Raw genomic sequence first — 17,939 nt, 5'->3', positions numbered from 1 at the left:
AAAGCCCATCCCGTCTACACCCAGGGTGCTGCATAAATGGAAGGCACCCCCACCCCACCACGTCTCTGCTCCAGGCTCTGCAGTCTCAAACCCTTCTAGCTCTCCTCCCCTGAATTTCTCTTCATCCACCACATGATATGAATAGGGAATGGGCTAATGAGGACCTCTGGGTGGCTGCATCGAAGGCTGTCAAGGCCCATGGACGTCTTCATTGGCACCTTGTTCTTCCTGAACCAGCACCAGACACAGGAGAGAGTGCCCGTTGGTCTGCTTTGTGTGAGAGGAAGTGCCCATGGGCAGGAACACGTGTCCCCTCACTGGAGAAGCTCTTGCCGGGCTTGTCTTGGCCCAGATCTCCTTCCCCACAATCCTCGTGCTCTCCATGCAGATCCCATCCCTGCTGCCCGCCTCTCCCTGCAATCCCACCACTCACCTCCCTGATGCGCTCCTGCGCTCCAGGGATCCCGTCCATGGACGAGGAGCAGCCATTCGCCTGCTGCTCCTTCTCCATCTCCAGGACTCGCTCTGGGAACAGCCCTGCACGGCCAGCGCGTTTCCGGCCTGTCCTCTGCACAGAAAGACACGTCCTCACAGTCCGTGTCACAGCCCTGTCCTCTGATCAGCTGCTCACACTGAGGGGACCTCACAGGCCCTTGGCTGGGGCTGGTCCTGCTGCCGACCAATCGCGCATGGGGCAGCAGTGACCTCACAATGTGCCCTGGAACCTTCAGCTGGCTCTGGCCTATCAACAGTGGGGACAGAGCTGACATCACAAGAAACCTCAGCAACCCAGAGCCTGCTGATGGCCTCAGGTCTACACAGAAGGATGTGACCTCACTATCACCGTTAGAGCCATGTCCCTGCTTTCAGCCTATCAGGTACTGGCACAGCAGAGACCTCACAACCAACGTCCAGGTCATGTGCCTGCTGCTGGCCTACCAGGTCCTGAGTCAGAAATGCCAACACAACCAACACCCAAACCATGGGTCTTTTTCTGCCTTGTCACCACCAGACACTGAGCCGACGTCACAACAGCCTGTGAGAGCTAAGAGCCCCCTTTGGCGTATCAACTCCAGAGCAGTAAGTGTCCTCAGAGTCAGAAGTTTTGGGGCTATCAGGTACTCAGGCAGAAATGACCTCAGAGGACGAACAGCAGCCATGGCCCTGCTGCTGGCGTGTCACGTTCTCACACAGAAGGGACCCTGTCATTGGCCTTAGGAACATGGACAAGGTTGTTCTCCAGGGTATGCCTGCTCCTGCACTGCTTTCCTAGGAGAAGATCTAGGAGAGAGCAGTGCCCTGGCCCCAGATACATGTCACCACCTTCACCCCATGAAGGTCCCTCTTCTTCCACAGGCCTCTGAGTGGACAGCTGCTTTCCAGTGTTGTGAAAAGAGCATGAGGTCCCCCTGTCCACCCAGAGGGGAAGGTCCTTGCTCATCCCATAATCACTACCAGTCACTTGTCTCCAAGCACCTGGCTTGGGAAGCATTTGCAGGAGGGTGACCATCAGTTACCCCAGCCACAGGCATTGCCGTGCCATGAGGATGCCTCCAGGACTGTTCTTCCTGTACTTCCTCAAATGACATGCTTGGGAGGAAGAGGAAGGGACATGTCCCACCTTTGTCCATTCAGACAGCTGCAGGGAGCACTCTGGGACTGGCTTAGATCAACAGAGTGAAGCTCAGAGTGCAGCAGTGGGGCTGGGTGCCCATGGAGCCTTCTCTGTCCCAGAAGCTGAGTCTTCATCCCAACGCTGAGAAGCTAGGAAGAAAGTTTAGGTACACAGGAATAAAAGCAGAGAAATACCGTAGGTCTTGTTGAGGTCAGATGTGATGGGATCAGCTTCTGGGGGCATTTCCGTGGTTGAGGAGATGTGACTTGTGACAAGGCCTGGTTCAAAGAAGTCCCATGTGCAGCCAATCAGCCCTGCGCTGAGTCTTCTGGGGCTGAAACATGAAGGTCCCAGACAGAAATCTTTGTTTGAGTGCCCAGAAAATCCTCCTGGGCTGGAAGGGGCCTCTCCAATGCAGCTGCCCTCCACCCCACCAGAGGCATCTCCTCCCAGCTGCTGCAGATCACTGCAGAAAGGGGCTTGCCAGAGAGGGTCTGAAATGCACCTGTATTTGGAGACGTTACTAATAGGACTCCTGGCCAGCATTTCCCCTCTTTTGATTCCTTCCTACTTTCTTCCTCCACCTCTCCCACAGAAATTCATTTGACCCAGTGGTATGTATCATAAGCCTTTATGGTGAGCAGTCATAGAATCACAGAATCATAGAATGCTTAAGGTTGGAAGGGACCTCTAGAAGTCATCTAGTCCAACCCTCCTGCACACGCAGGGTCACCTAGAGCACGTGGCACAGGACTGCGTCCAAGCGGGTTTTGAAGATCTCCAGAGAAGGAGACTCTACAACCTCTCTGGGCAGCCTGTTCCAGTGCTCTGTCACCCTCACTGTTAAAAATTTTTTCCTTAAGTTCATGTGGAAATTTTGGTGCTTCAGTTTGTGGCCATTACCTCTAGTCCTATCAGTGGCCACCACTGAAAAGAGACCATCACCGTCCTCTGCACTCCCTCCCTTGAGGTATTTATATACACTGATTAGATCCCCTCTCAGCCTTCTCTTCTCCAGGCTGAACAGGCCCAGCTCCCTCAGCCTCTCCTCATAGGGCAGATGTTCCAGGCCCCTCATCATCCTTGTAGCCCTGCGCTGGACTCTCTCCAGCAACTCCACATCCCTCTTATACTGTGGAGCCCAGAACTGGACACAATACTCCAGATGCAGCCTCACCAGGGCTGAGCAGAGGGGCAGGATCACCTCCCTCGACCTGCTGGAGACGCTCTTCTTAATGCACCCCAGGATCCCATTGGCCTTCTTGGCCATGAGGGCGCACTGCTGCCTCAACGTCAACTTGTCATCCACCATGACATCCAGGTCCTTCTCCGCAGAGCTGCTCTCCAAGAGGTCAGTCCCCAGCCTGTACTGGTGTCTGGGGTTATTCCTCCCCAGGTGCAGAACCTTGCACTTGGCCTTGTTGAATTGCATGAGGTTTTTCACCGCCCAGTTGTCCAGTCTGTCCAGGTCCCTCTGGATGGCAGCACAGCCCTCTGGGGTATCGGCTACTCCTCCCAGTTTGGTATCATCAGCAAACTTGCTGAGGGAGCACTCTGTGCCTTCATCCAGGTCATTGATGAATAAATTGAACAGGACTGGACCAAGGACTGACCCCTGGGGGACCCCGCTAGCTACAGGCCTCCAACTAGACTCTGCACCGCTGATCACCACTCTCTGGGCCCTGCCGTCCAGCCTGTTCCTAATCCACCTCACTGTGCACTCATCTATCCCACACTTCCGGAGCTTGCCCAGGAGGATGTTTTGAGGGACGGTGTCAAAAGCCCTGGTGAAGTCGAGATAGACGATATCCACCGCTCTCCCCTCATCTATCCAGTTGGTCATTTCATCATAGAAGGCTATCAGATTAGTCAAGCAAGATTTCCCCTTGGTGAATCCATGCTGACTACTCTTGAGCACCTTCTTGTCCTAAGGGACCACTTAAGGTCCCTTGCCAGATTGCGTTCCAACCACGCCTTAGCTTTCCTTGTGGCATCTCTGCATTCTCTGACTATGTTCCTGTATTTCTCCCAGGGGGTCTGTCCTGTTTTCCACATTCTGTATACCGTCACCTTCTGCTTGAGCATTGCCACATGCTCCTTGCTCATCCACGCGGGTCTCCTGCCCCCTCTGCCTGACTCCTTACACACAGGGATGCACTGTTGCTGGGTGTGGAGGAAGTGCCGCTGGAAAACTAACCAGCTTCCTTGGGCCCCCCTTCCTTCTAGAGTTCTAGCCCATGGGATTCTTCCGAGGAGGTCCCATTTGTACTGTCACACAACTGAGTCCTCAGCCAGCTGTGAGGCATTCCATAGCCAGCTCCATCCTCCTGCAGGTCCCCATATCCCAAGGGAGAGAAACAGGGCAGGCTCGCACGACCTCTCTTGTGCAGCAGAGCCCAGCAGGTCCTGCAGCCCAGCTGCCTGCGGAGCCCTGTGTGGGGCACAGCCTGGGGTGGGCAGGGACCGGCTCCTGGGTTGCCTCAGAGCTGACCCGGCTGAGCAGCAGCCGCCATTTCCCTCCCTCCTTCCTTGTGCTGTGGATGTGCTGGCAGGAGGCCTCTGCGTTGCCCTCCCCTCCCCTCACTCTTTCCAGCTCCAGCCGAGCTCTGCATTTCCTCTCTCCATCCCTGCTTGCACAGAGCAGGTCTCGATGCTCCCCCGGGAGCAGCCCATCCTCTCCTGCCCTCTGTGCACTCCCACCCCGGCACCCTGTGACCTTCAGGTCATGAGAGCTGCTGGACCATATCCACAGAATGGAGCATGGAAGGAAAGCATGGAAATGAAGAGAGCGACTCTCAAAAGCAAAAGTCCTGCTGGGATATGTCTCTAAGAAAGCTGCTGTCCCCACAGGAAGGCTGCTGTCTCTGTGGGGATGATGCTGTCAAGCACAGGGTCTGTCCTCACAAACAGCTGTCTGAGTCCCCTCCTCTCCAATGTTCCTCCTCTCCCACAAGTTGGAGCTCTGTGGAGGGAAAGGATCAGCCCACGGTGACACGTGGCTGTCACCCTTGCAGGAGAGGGTTGTGAGATGACATGCTGACTGTGCCTGGAGCAGCTGAGCTCTCCCAATGGACAGGGTTCACCCCATGGTCTCACCCCATCTGTACTCGTCTGAGCCAAACTCTGTGCCCCGGAGCTCCCTTGGTACCGGAGCAGGAAGAGAAACTGCACAGGGAAACTCTCCTCACTGCACTGAGGGACATGACACCGGGGGGAGCTCTGACCAGCGGGCTCTGAGGTTGCCCCTCTCTGCTGGTGAAGGGGGAAGCCTGGCTTCCTGCTTCAACACAGTCTCTGGAGAAGGTACAAATGAGAGGAATTGGTACTCACTATTTGTATATTCACTTATTTATTTTTTATGTGAATGCATCAGAAGAAACAAAAGGAAAGAGAAAAGGAGAAAGAGTGGAAGAGAGAAGAGGGAGGAGAGGAGAGGAGAGGAAAGGAGAGGAGAGGAGACGAGACGAGAGGAAAGGAATATGGAACAGTATAAAGCCTTGATGCCAGACAGCCTGTAACTGGTGAGTGGTTGCACAAGAGGGGGTTATTGTCGCTGACACTGGACTCTCGTAACAAGTTTCCTCACTGCGTCCTTGAGCTCCTTGTTCCTCAAGCTGTAGATGAGGGGGTTCAGAGTTGGAGGCACCACCGCATATAGAAGAGCCACCACCAGATCCAGAGCTGGGGAGGAGATGGAGGGGGGCTTCAGGTAGGCAAAAAATGAAGTGCTGGCAAACAGGGAGACCACAATCAGGTGTGGGAGGCACATGGAAAAGGCTTTGTGCTGGCCCTGCTCAGAGGGGAGCCTCAGCACAACTGTGAAGATCTGCACATAGGACACTACAATGAAAATGAAACATCCAATGCATAAACAGGCATTTACACCAAGAAGCCCAACTTCTCTGAGGTAGGAGTCCGAGCAGGAGAGCTTGAGAATCTGGGGGATCTCACAGAAGAACAACTCCACCACATTGCCTTGGCAGAGGGGTAAGGAAAATGTGTTCCCAGTGTGCATGAGAGCATTGAGAAAGCCACTGGCCCAGGCAGCTGCTGCCATTTTGACACAAGCTCTGCTGTCCAGGAGGGTCCCGTAGTGCAGGGGTCTACAAATGGCAACGTAGCGGTCATAGGCCATGACTGTGAGGAGGGAATACTCGGCTGATATGAAAACAGTAAAACTTAAGCTCTGCCCAACACATCCCAAGCAGGTAATGGCCCTGGTGTCCATCAGGGAATTGTGCATGGATTTGGGGACAGTGGTGCATATGGAGCCAAGGTCGAGGAGGGAGAGGTTGAGGAGGAAGAAGTACATGGGGGTGTGGAGGCGGTGGTCACAGACTACGGCTGTGATGATGAGGCCGTTGGCCAGGAGGGCAGCCAGGTAGATGCCCAGGAAGAGCGAGAAGTGCAAGAGCTGCAGCTCCCTCCTGTCTGAGAATGCCAGGAGCAGGAACTCTTTGAGGGAGCTGCTATTGGATGTCTGCTCCATGGGGTACAGGAAAACTGTCCAAAGAAAAAAAGACAGTGACAACTTAGAAGAATTTTCTCTGAGAAAGCTTTATAGAAGTGCTTCACCTGCCCACGACCACTAGCCCCTAGCAGTGAAGAGAAAATTATTTTGTCCTTCTTGGAATGACCTTTTTCAGCTCCTGAGCCTCAGCTGCTGCTGACTCTTCTGTGAGGAACAGGGGCCTGTCCCACTCTAAGTCCATGGTATGTCACAACGGGTGTGAGAGGACATCCACCTTTAACAGGAAAGATCCCTTAGTATCCCTGCATATAATTCTAAAGTTGTTCTGCTGAAAAAGAGAGGGTTAGCATTGATTTTTTTTACAGTTATTTTGTTTGTTAATTTTCAATTTTGCCATTACATCTGGGGAGGGTTCTTTAGAGGCACATATGCTTTTATTGCTGCAAGCATGAACATTAAACAGAGCAGAGAGGGAAATGGGCTCTCTGCTGCTTAGTGCAGAGCGAGGTGTGCTGTTGAGTCCATCTGCCATCCGCTGGTTTCAAATCACCGATCCGACTCTGATCTCCCTCTTAGCTCGAGGTGGAGATGTGATGGAGAGAACAGGACACTGCTCCCGACTTGGATAATCACACCAAAAAGCCAACACTTTCCTCAGCCCCTCCAGTCACATTGCCCAGCACCCTGGGATGAGAACAGGCCCTGGACACCTCACCCCTAATCAGATACCTCCATGGCACTCAGGGTGGCTGTCTGTATTTGCCTGTGAAACCCCAGCTGAGTGCAAGAACAAGGGCAGAAAGGAGAGATAGAGAAATGAGGAGAGACGCTGTGACTCTGCTGCCAAGGGAAGACAGCGGGACAGAGCAGCACCGTCCCCAGGTTGCACCTCCTAGACAGTGTGTCCTCCCAGGACAGTGGTTCTCAGCCCCTGTGCCTTGCAGTGAGAAACAGACATGTGGCAGGAGAGGGGCAGCTCTGCTGTTCTGGAAATCTGCCTGCAGAAGAGGTGAAAGATGCCCTAGAGCCCTTCCCCTTGAGAGCGGCGTGAGACTAAGCACAATGAGAATGATGGGAGCTGAAAAGGGGATATTGCTGCTGCCCACAGGTGAAAAGGCATGTTCAGGAAGGAATGTTCAGGGATCCTTGCAGACCTATTGATCCCTCGGAGCAGAACTTGCAGAACTCTCCTTCAGGCATTTAAACCTAAAACGTCCCCTTTGATTGGTGACTTTCCAAAGATAAAAACCAAAATCTGACCCTCTGAAGATTGCCTTACCCTTTCATAGAAGCTCACCATGAGTGTGCTCTTGAGAAGCCCCTTCCAAATATGTTGTGTGGGTGAGGCTGAGCTGTGAGCAGCCCTGACCCCACAAAGCAGCCTCTCAGCAGCAGAATGAACCTGCCCGGGTGGGATCTCTCCTCCCATGCAGAGCTTCTCCCTGCAGCGCCCTGTCAGGCTGAGTGCTGACCTCCTAGTCAGCTGAATCACTGCCCCGGGCACACGGCACCCTGGGGTGCAGGGACACTGCTCTCAATTACAGCCCTGCACAGATTGGTGTGCACACCCAGCTTCACATCCCTGCAGCTTCCCTGGGAGAAGGGAGCAGGATGCCCTGTCCCTGTAATGCTGCGGCAGGGAATCCCTGCTCTGCAGGGAATCCCTGCTCTGCACTGGAGAAGCCAGGAGAGAGACGCTAAGAACACTTTCAGTAAGGGCATGGACTGCGTGCTGAAGACCCCTCCAGAAACTCAGCAGAATTGCCCTGCAGCCAGAGACTTACCGTGTCAAGAGGTTGTGAAGACTTCTCCCACAACAAGCTCTCCTCTGTTCTCCCACTCCATGCTGCCTTTCACTCCTCTGACTTCTCTCCTGTCCGCAGCAGCAGGCAGTGCCCGCAGCCCTGCTGCTCTTGGCACAGGAGCTGCTCCTGCACACCCTGTCTCTGGGCAGTGCTGCCAGGCTGCCATGAGCTGCCTCCGTCCCAGGAGCCTGGCCCCGCTCAGGAGCAGAGGAACAGCTGAACTCACCAATTTCTCTGTCCCTTGTGCTCCCTCCTCCTGGGAAATGTTCACTGCAAACAACTAAAATAATCACCTCTTTTCTTTAACTAAAGAGTGCAGTGAAATGGATTCCAACATTACAAATTCTTTCATCAGACAATGACGATGAAATTTGGAAATGTCCCACTGTGGAAGCCCCAAATCACATCTCTTAGCTGGGCAGGACACTGAGACCAGGACAAGAACGGAGTTCATTTAACCATGTTTTAGATATCGGTTCAGATGAGTCCATCTGGGCATCTTATGCTGATTTAGAAGCCCGTGGACTGCAGAAGGATTCAGTTCCTTTCCCAAACCCCACAAACATGGAGGTCACAAGATTCCCCTTGCCCAAGCTGAAGGTTGAACTACACCAATGTCTGCATGGAAGCTTGCTGTCTAAACACCTGCTGTAACTGCTTCAGCTGGACAGTGGGAGTCAGTTACCTGGTGACACCTGGACAGAGGCATGAGTTAGTGTCTATTGCTCTGATGGGGCAAGTGTAATTACCCAAATTCTTTTAGAGCATCAGATAGGGGCCAGGTACAGAACTTCCTTGGTTATCTGAAATGGCACTAGGTGCCCACTACTAGTAGAGCACCACTCACAGTGAAGCTGGGGCACATGGAGATGTTGAGAGTGCAGGTTGCTAATGTAATTCAGTGTAGGCACCTGATTCAGAGATATTGAAGTAGGACTATGTCAGATGCCTGGAGTTTCCAGCACAACTGCAAAGGTGAGATCTATAGGAAAACTTTGCCTTTTTGGATTGGCAGAGATCCTAGGTTTTGTCAGGCTTTCCCATCTGAGATTAGACAGCTGAATTCCACCATTGCCTTTAGCGAAACTCCAAACAGTCTGCATTCACGCGTCCTCCTTGGTGACTTCCAACAGTGAGTGCCCTCATCTACAGCATGAGGAACAAGGAGCTCTGACCATGTTAAAGCCAGGCTTCTTCCCCCTTCTCCAACAGAGACGGGGGGAACTTCAGAGCCCACTGCTCCAGCTCCCTAGGATGCGCCCTGTGCCATGAGGAGAGTTTCCCTTTGCAGCCCCTTCTAGCACTGACATCTAGGGAGCTCAGGGGCACAGAGCCAGGCTCCGAGGAGTACAGAGGAGGTGAGATCGCAGTTCATGTTAGGAGAGTCGTTAGGAGAGCTCAGCTCCCTTGTATACAGTCAGGGTGTCATCTCACAGCCCTCTCCTGCAAGGGTGACTGCCAGGTGTCATTGTGGGCTTGTCCCTTCCCCCTACGGAGTTCCAGCACTACAAGTGGAGGGACAGTGGAGGGGAGGGGACTCAGGCAGCAGCTTGTGGGGACAGACCCCATGCTTGACAGTATCATCCCCACAGCATCGCAGCTGGTATTTCTTCACTGCAGCTTTCCCATGAGGGCTGCAGCTTTCCTGGAGACATGCCCCGACAGAGCAGTAGGACTTTCTCTTTTTAGAGTTGTTCTCGTCCTTTCCATGCTGTGCTTCTGTGCTCTACTGTGTGAATATGGCCCAGGAGTTCTCGTAACCTGATGGTAAAAGTGTTGTGTTTCCAAGTGCTTGTGCCCTGGAAGCACAGGCAGAAACAGGCACCGGGCACCCTTATGCCAGTCCTGGCCTCCAGAATAACATTTCCTATAATAAAAGCGGATCACCTCTGTGATGTGCCTGAAGTGTGGCACTTCTTCAGAAGATGGATTCAAAAGTGTGTCCAAGGGCATGGAACATGGAAAGAGCCTGCTCTTTTGCTTATAAAATCCTCACACCCATGTCCTTGAGCTAAAAGCAGAAAGTCGATAGCCGCCCTGTTTTGCAGAGTAGCATGTGGGACTGAGTCCACGTCCCTTAATAGGCTGGAGAGAGCCAGAGATGCTGCGTTATTTTGTTTAGCAAGCCAGCATCCAAGCTTAGCAAGGTGATTATGAGCAGCCGCAGTGGCAACACCTGGCGCAAAAACAGATGCAGCGATTATTTCACCAGGGCTCCAGAATGTTACTTTGTCACTACACTGGTCATTAAATGCATGTTCTGATCTCTTTGCCCTGTGGCAGTGATGCATCTTTGTTTGATTTAATATCATGGGTATATTTGGCGTCAGGAGCGTCAAGCACCCCAGACTACAAGGCCCTCCATGCAAGTGGGAGGGGAGAGTACCCCATGCTCTATCACCACAGATAAGAAATACCCCAGGCGGTAAGGCTATCGGGGCGTTAGTCGATACCAATGCATTTTCACTTGTATGATTACTCTACGTAGTGTTGTTTTCATAGGCAGGCAATGACAAAGTAACGTTCTGGACTTGAGACTGTTTTTTACCAGAATAGCTGAAATATACACAGTAATCCATTCGCAAGGACCCCAGCAGACTGACCTCCTGGAGTTCCAGTGGCTTTGAGGTAAGGTGTGCCCTACCGTGCAGGGTGGCATAAGCAGTCTGGCGGGCCTGCGCTCCAGTGAGCATAAGCCTACAAAGGCAGAGCCGTATTCAGCTGTAAGTTAACTCTTACCTGGGCCTGGGGTTCAGGCCCTAGCACTGCATTCAGTCCTTTGACTTACAAGTGAATCATGGCTGTTGTATGAGTAGAGTATATATTATTGGTTGATCTGTTTCTTCAGATGTGACTACCACCCGCATTCCCTGTATTGCACTCTTAATTAATTGGGGGTGAGATGTTCAATCACCAGTTACTTATGCTAACTGTCATTCATGTCAACAGCAGGCCTCTTGGCCTACACTCACCTCCTAGGTGGCCCTCAGAGAGAGAGGTGGCCATCACTCACATGAAGGTCTGGCATGGCATGTGTCCCTGCCACTCAACGCCTAATGGGTTGCAGCCAACAGCGGAGCTCGAGGTTCCTCTTGGTGGCAAACACAGAGGCCAACCCACTCTTGCCCTTGACTATGGTAGGAGGCGCTTAGACCTTTCAGCTGGTCATCAAGGTAGTGTCTCACTTGCCTCATGCAGTAGCAAGCCGCTATTATGGCAACATACACACACAGATTCTGATTAAACATGGGTAACATACACAAAATCACAGCATCTAATAACAACTACATTGTGAGCACACGTATTAGAGTCATTAAACACAGTCTGATTATAACTTTCATTACTTAGCACATATTTACAAGTTGTTCTAGAACACGCGGATCCTATCCCTACATAAGCTAATGTGGTTTTATTATAACTCTGTGGATTAATCCCAAAATGGCATACATCCTCTTTGGTATCAAAAGAAATATTGCTCGTCTTAAGGGCATCATCTTCGGGGGTGGGGATGGGGGTGGGTAGAGCACAGATAAACCTTCTCAATGGTGGCATTCGCCAAGGTCAGTACGTAGGTGATGACTGCACGGAGGCCCTGGTCATGGGTGAAGTTCGCAGGTCTCCATCACGCTTGAAGCTGTCACTATTTCTCTGTGGGCACATCCCACACAACTTTTTCAGGTTTGGAGGGGGGGGTGCTGCGTGTGAACTGGGCTGAACAGCTGCATCCCTGCTCCTTATCGCTCAGTCTAGGCAGGCAAACATCTTTTTCTCAAGGTCTGGCCTCTGCTTCTCACAGGAGATTTTTATGACTCTACAGATCACAGAAATTTTCATCTCCAATACACGGGAGCACATCCTGCCCCGTCTCTTTCTAAGGCTGTAACATCAGGGGTGCTGGTAAAGGCCTTTTCTGGGGATCTCTTCATCATCTTCCTCCTCCTCCTCCTCAGGAGGAGCAGAGGGGAACACAGGTTTATTCAAAGCCTCCCACTCGGCCAGCTGCTCTGCAGGTGTTTTATAGAGAGGGGGTGAGAGCTCATTAAGAGACTCCCACCGTTGCCGCACCTTTGCCTGCTCACTGGGTGAGGGATGCTTATGACTCAGATCATCTTTACAGTCTGACAGCCCGGGGGCACCAGCAGAGCACTGTAAAACATCCATTTGCTCTGTGACAGCCTCTACAGGAGGGGGACACTGCCCCCAGCACCAAAATAACCTTCAGTGTAACACATAGCAGTAACTGTGATACCTCTGTGAACAGGCAAAGATTTCCAAGTAGATAAGACTAGGGCTTCCTGCTTTGTCAGGTTTTGCCCCATGTCTCTATATTTCCACTCATAGAATCACATAGAAGACACTGCTCTGCATTAGAGCCCATGCAGACCTGGGTGCACACCCAGCTTCACAGCCCTGCAGCATCCCCGGGAGAAGGAAGCAGGATGCCCTGTCCCTGTGACGCTGAGGCAGGGAATCCTGCTCTGAAGCATCCTCTGCATTGGAGATGGGGGGAGAGCGATTGCCCCAAACCCTACCAAGTGATGGCATTGACTGGGTGCAGAAGAGCCCTCTGGAAACTCAGTAGCATTGCCCTGCAGCCAGAGACTTACCATGCAAGGGGCTGGGAGCTCACTTCCACAGTGCGCACTGCTCTGTCCTCCCGCTCCACACTGCCGTTCCCCTCTCGCTGCCTTCTCTCCTCTCCTGTCCGCAGCAGCAGGCAGTGCCCGCAGCCCTGCTGCTCTTGGCACAGGAGCTGCTCCTGCACACGCTGTCTCTGGGCAGTGCTGCCAGGCTGCCACGAGCTGCCTCCGTCCCAGGAGCCTGGCCCCGCTCAGGAGCAGAGGCCCAGCTGAACTCACCAATATCTCTGTCCCTTGTGCTCACTACTCATGGGAAATGTTCACTTCAATAAACTAAAATAATCACCTGTTGTCCTTTGCTAATGACTGGAGAGAGATTATTCCAAAACGGCAATTTGTTCCATCAAAGGATGACTATCTATGAAAGTTGGAAATGTCCCACTCTGGAAGTCTCATTTCACATCCCTTAACTAGACAGGAACCTGAGGAGTGGACAAGTGGGAGTTCACTGACACAAGGTTCAGGTGCTGATTCAGAAACATCCATCTGGGCAGTACCTGCCTAGATCTGAGTGTGAAGTCGTATTCAGATCCCTCCTGTAAACTCCACAAACACACGAGTGGAGGCATTCCCCTTGCCAAACGGAAGTGAGCAGAGCACAGAGATCTGCACACAAGCTCCTTGTCAAAGCTCCGCTACAATCCCTGGAGATGAAGGTTGAGAGTCAGTTGCTCCCACAGAAGCACCTGGTGACAGTGGAAGAGACTGAGGAGATGCAAGGCAGGTGCCAGTGCCTGCTTGCTCCAATGGAGCTACTGGGAGACCTGCATCATCCTAGAGCACGAGTTGGCGTCCAGGTGGGAAATTGCCTTGGCTGTGTGAAATGACCCCAGATGCCAACTACGATGACAGCCCCAGTCGCTAGGAAGTTGAAGCATGGGAAGATTGCAGGATTAACCAGCAGCTCTTGTAATTCAGTGCAGAGCCTTGACTTGATGGCACAGAAAAGTGCTGGCAGGGCCTTGTCAGATTCCCGGGGTGTCCGGCACAACTACATGTCTCTAGCAGATACAGCCGGGGACTTACAGGAAAACTGTGTCCCCTTCGAGTGACTGCTGGGCAAGTGTCCCAGAGCATCCTGCATTTCTGTCCTGTACCCAAACACAGACATTCCAGCACTGGCTGTGGGGAAAGCCCATCCCGTCTACACCCAGGGTGCTGCATAAATGGGAGGCACCCCTGCCCCGCCACATCTTTGCTCCAGGCTCTGCAGTCTCAAACCCTTCTAGCTCTCCTCCTCTGAACTTCTCTTCATCCACCACATGATATGAATAGGGAATGGGCTAATAAGGACCTCTGGGTGGCTGAATCGAAGGCTGTCAAGGCCCATGGATATCTTCAGTGGCAACTTGTTCTTCGTGAAGCAGCACCAGGCACAGGAGAGAGTGCCCCTTGGTCTGCTTTGTGTGAGAGGAAATGCCCATGGCCAGGAAAACGTGTCCCCTCGCTGGAGAAGCTCCTGCTGGGCTGTCTTGGCCCAGATCTCCTTCCCCACCATCCCCGTGTCCTCCATGCAGGTCCCATCCCTGCCGCCTGCCTCTCCCTCCAGCCCAACTGCTCACCTCCCTCATGCGCTCCTGCACTCCAGGGATCCCATTCATGGATGAGGAGCAGCCATTCGCCTGCTGCTCCTTCTCCATCTCCAGGACTCGCTCTGGGGACAGCCCTGCACGGCCAGTGCGTTTCTGGCCTGTCCTCTGCACAGACAGACGCATCCTCACAGCCCATGTCACAGCCCCGTCCTCTAATCAGCTGCTCACACTGAGGGGACCTCACAGGCCCTTGGTTGGGGCTGGTCCTGCTGCCGGCCAATCCCGCACGGGGCAGCAGTGACCTCACAATGTGCCCTGCAACCTTCGGCTGGCTCTGGCCTATCAGCAGTGGGGACAGAGGTGACATCACAAGAAACCTCAGCAACCCAGAGCCTCCTGATGGCCTCAGGTCTACAGAGAATGACGTGACCTCACAGTCACCATATCCCTGCTGCTGGCCTATCAGGTACTGGCACAGCAGTGACCTCACTAACAACATTCAGGCCATGTGCCTGCTGCTGGCCTACCAGGTCCTGAGTCAGAAATGCCAACACAACCAACCCCCAAACCATGAGCATTTTTCTGGCTTGTCACCACCAGACACTGGGCTGACGTCACAACAGCCTGTGAGAGCTAAGAGCCCCCTTTGGCGTATCAACTCCAGAGCAGTAAGTGTCCTCAGAGTCAGAAGTTTTGGGGCTATCAGGTACTCAGGCAGAAATGACGTCAGTATGAACAGCAGCCATGGCCCTGCTGCTGGCGTGTCACGTTCTCACACAGAAGGGACCCTGTCATTGGCCTTAGGACCATGGGCAGGGTTGTTCTCCAGGATATGCCTGCTCCTGCACTGATTTCCTAGGAGAAGGTCTAGGACAGAGCAGTGCCCTGGCCCCAGATACATGGCACCACCTTCACCCCATGAGCCCTGAGCTCTGTCCCTCTTCTTCCACAGGGCTCTGAGTGGACAGCTGCTTTCCAGGGGTGTGACAAGAGCATGAGGTCCCCCTGCCCACCCAGAGGGGAAGGTCCTTATCCAGCCACTTGTCTCCAAGCACCTGGCTTGGGAAGCATTTGCAGGAGGGGGACCATCAGTTACCCCAGCCACAGGCATTGCCGTGCCATGAGGATGCCTCCAGGCCTGTTCTTCCTGTGCTTCCTCAAATGACATGCTTGGGAGGAAGAGGAAGGGACATGTCCCACCTTTGTCCATTCAGACAGCTGCAGGGAGCACTCTGGGACTTGCTTAAGTCAACAGAGTGAAGCTCTGAGTGCAGCAGTGAGGCGGGGTGCCCATGGAGCCTTCTCTGTCCCAGGAGCTGAGTCTTCATCCCAATGCTGAGAAGCTAAGAAGAAGGTTTAGGTACAGGGGAATAAAAGCAGAGAAATACTGTAGGTCTTCTTGAGGTCAGATGTGATGGGATCAGCTTCTGCGGGCATTTCCATGGTTAAGGAGATGTGACTTGTGACAAAGCCTGGTTCAAAGAAGTCCCATGTGCAGCTAATCAGCCCTGCGCTGAGTCTTCCGGGGCTGAAACATGAAGGTCCCAGATTGAAATCTTTGTTTGAGTGCCCAGAAAATCCTCCTGGGCTGGAAGGGGCCTATCCAGTGCAGCTGCCCTCCACCCCACCAGAGGCATCTCCTCCCAGCTGCTGCAGGTCACTGCAGAAAGGGGCTTGCCAGAGAGGGTCTGAAATGCACCTGTATTTGGAGATGTTACTGATAGGACTCCTGGCCTGCATTTCCCCTCTTTTGATTCCTTCCTACTTTCTTCCTCCACCTCTCCCACAGAAATTCATTTGACCCAGTGGTGTGTGTCATCAGCCTTTACCGTGAGCAATCAGAGGAGAGCGTGTGCAGCCTGGGCGCTGGGACTCTTTCACCTCAGGAGGGTCACTGCCACCCAGCTTGCCCAGACCTCTGCTGTGAGTTTAGGTCACATACACTTAATATTTCGGTGGGCACCCCAGGCTGTCTAGATTATCAGCAGGTTGTTTTTGTGAACTCATTTCCTTCTTCACAGTTCTGATCTATTACGCAGGGAAAAAATTAGACTTCACTGTAGACACACGAGGGACCAGAAGAAGTATTGCTGGAAATTAGGAGACGAGGTATTTTATAGATAGCTGCAGGCCATTCAGTCCTAGTCTTTCCTCCTTCAGACTAAACTCAGGCTTCATCCCACAGCCAATGGGAAGGCTTTTTGCTGTGTTGTTTCTTGGGGGGATTATTTTTTTCTCCTTTCTGGTGTGCTTGAACATCAGTTCTAGTACTTTAACTGAAAACTTGCTAAATATGCAAGACTTTAGACTTGCAAAAGCGTGTTCTGTCATTTTAGAAGCAGTCACCTTGGGGAGGCACACGTTTCCCTTGAGGCCTTCATGCTGGGCTATTCTCAAGCCCTTCCTGTGGCTGGAACGAGCTCACAGAATGACACTTCCCACAGCCTGAGGTGACACTGAGCAGCCCACCACTCCCCTGATCCTCCTTCCTGTCCTGCTGGAAGGTGGTTGTAATGTGTGGGTGGAAAGGACTGGGGGTCAGGCAGGGGCTGCAGGGCTGTGCCAGCTCCCACAGCACTGCTGCTCCTAATGGGGTGGGGACACGGGACGGCAGACAGGGCAATGTAGGGGTGGTGGCAGGTCTGCTCCCCTGGCAGTTTCTCTTTTGCAGGGGAGCAGTGAGGAGCCCTGTGGCTCCCATCCCCGGTGCCCTGCACACAGCCCCATGGCTCTGCTGGGCAGGCACCACACGGGGCACAGTGTGTTCTGGCATGGGGAAAGGTCTCCTCAGTAGGGACTCCATAACAGCCCTTGGTGTCTCAGCCCTCCACAGCCCTCCTGCTTGGGCAGCCTCCCCCAGCACCTGCCCCTGCCAAGTCCTGGCCATGTCCAGCATTGGGCTAATGCTGGAAATGGCCAAAGTGAGAGACCAGTCTGTGACAAATGCCCTAGGGCCCCTTTACAGTCAGTCCATGCAACTAAGGACACTCAGCTCGGCAAACATTGTTTTCCTCTCCTGGGCCCTCTCCAGCCCAGCCCGGCCCCTTCCCAGCTCTCCCACCTCCCCTGCCCTCTCCCCAGAGCAACCAGCAGAGCAGACCAGGCTGGGGGTGGCCCCGCAGCAGTGCCCACCACAGGGGCCTGCAGAGCTGGGGGCACTCACCCCACAGCCCCAGCCCCACTGCGGGCACAGCAGCTCCGGAGAACAGGGCTCTGTGTGTGTCAGGTGCCCCATCAGGCTCCAAGCTGGGACTGGCCCCAGTGGCCCAAGGACACGGAGGACAGTGACATTCTGAGTCCCTTTTTCCTGTGTCCCGGAGATTCCCTGCTCCAGACTCCCTGCAGCCCCTAGGCCAGCCCCTCTCTCCAGCACAGCACAAGAGGCCCTGCCCTGGGGCTCTTCTGGCAGTTCCTGCTGCCCCAGGAACACAGCAGCCTGCCCTCAGCTGACACACAAACACATTTCTTTTTCCCATTTTTTCCTCCTTCCCAGCCCACAACTGCTGCTTTCCTCTTCCCCAGGGATGTCCCTGCTCCCTGCAGAGCCTTCCCCAGGTGAGTGCCTGGGCCCTGGCCTGCCTGGCCATTCCCGGGCTCTCTCCTGTGCCCCCATAGAGCCTCCAGCTGCCGGGGCTGCTCTGCACAGTGAGCGGGCTGGGGGCTCCAGGGCCATGGGTTGACTCCGCACTGGCTGTAGTGGTTGGATCAGGAAGCAGACCCAGCTGGATGGGTATCATTGCACTTAACAACCCCTGGCCAATGGGTCTGTAGCTGTGAATGACTCTGAGCCATCACAGGGCATTTCAAATGGCTCACACTGTGTTCAGGTGTGTCCCTAGATCCACACCAGGGTTTGATGTATAAGGTGTCCTGAGC

This window comes from Tinamus guttatus, unplaced genomic scaffold, assembly GCF_059628265.1.
Source record: "Tinamus guttatus ecotype Peru unplaced genomic scaffold, ASM5962826v1 Tinamus_guttatus_pri_ptg000667l, whole genome shotgun sequence".
NCBI lineage: Eukaryota > Metazoa > Chordata > Aves > Tinamiformes > Tinamidae > Tinamus > Tinamus guttatus.
The sequence above is the reverse complement of the archived record's forward strand: the minus strand, read 5'-3'. Positions refer to the sequence as shown.